Here is a 1,480-nt window from a genome sequence, read left to right on the forward strand (position 1 = left end):
AGAGCGCGGGAGGTATTAGCAAAAGTGCAATGACGCTAAATGTGTCACCAATTCGGCCGACAGATCCATGTGTCTGCCAAACGACAGGTTGTGATAGGCAGAGACCTTTTTTGCCACATCATGTTAAATTTGTGTTTCCATTTATTTCAGTTCAAAAATTTATGAACAAACAATAACATGCAAGTAAGGAGGTTTAGTACTACACAACCTATTACGCTCTGCGTTCTAAAATAATTGTGGTGGTTTTAGTTTAAATTCAAATATTCAAATTTAAACTAAAACCACGACACATATTTTGGAACGGAGAAAGTATCTCAATTGAAGAACACATATGCCAAGTGTGAGACTTGCACCGGCTTTTCTTCACCCCCCTCCCCCTCTCCCGTTTAAGGCGAAACTTACAAAGCAACCAGAGCCTCCTTGCCAAATCTCCGGACGTTTGTACAGTTGGTACTTTGCTGCCGTTTCTCCTACCCAAATGATAAGTGTCACACGTCAGGTGTGTGCCACTCCGGCCCTGACGTCTTTAAAATGGCAATTCCAGTAACACAAGGATGGCAATTTCCGTGACAGACGGCAAGTTTTTGTCAAAAATAAACTGAAGCATGAAAGTTTTCATGCTTGGCAAGTTGTCATCCTCGCGTCACTAAGCTTGACGTCGGAAACATTTAGATTTGTCAGGTGCTCACACCTGCCATGTGACACTTATCATGGTCCTTCACCTATCAATCGAAAACACTGCTCTCCGGCTTCCTTTAAAAAAACGGCCGTACATGAAGTGATTTCCTAGGTACCACCTACCGGCCAGTTATTCCATATTGATCAGAAGTACATTGCTGCTTTTCGGCGTGGTTGCTGACCATCTTTTCGGCGTGGTTGCTGACCATCCAAGCTTCTGAGACCCCTTTCCTCCAAATCCGGGCAATCAGTTTGAAGTGCTCCTAGATCATAAACCCTTTTCAGCCTCAAAATACGCCTTTTACTGATTTGGGAGTGCTTTTGTGATCACGGGTTACTTCGTAGGCGTGCAAGGTATGTTCGGTAGGTGACTAAAGATGTCGGGTTAAAACATCCAGAATAGTATTTTCGCATAAAAAGAAGAAGAGGAGAAAAAAAAACATCCAGAATAGTAGAGTCTAAGAGCATCCACAACAAGACAACCCATAAAAGCATCTACAGCCGGATATGGTAAATATGGCCCCTCAAAAGCCCGCGGACGCGCAGGCGCGTCCGCGGGCAGTGACCGGGCACGCCTCAAATTTCACTTGTTGCATCCGGATATCTCATACTAGATTCTTAAATCTATACAAAGACACGCACACGAAATAAGCCTACGTACTACGTCCGGATCTCCTCCTGGATCTCAGGCGGCGCTCCGCGCGTGAGCATTACATAGTAGGTGATCTTCGTACGAACCATGGCGGACCGCCGGAGCGTGCGCAGAGCGCGGAGCGTGGGCAAAGCGCCGGAGCGGGAGAGG

This window comes from Triticum aestivum, chromosome 6D (genome assembly GCF_018294505.1).
Source record: "Triticum aestivum cultivar Chinese Spring chromosome 6D, IWGSC CS RefSeq v2.1, whole genome shotgun sequence".
NCBI lineage: Eukaryota > Viridiplantae > Streptophyta > Magnoliopsida > Poales > Poaceae > Triticum > Triticum aestivum.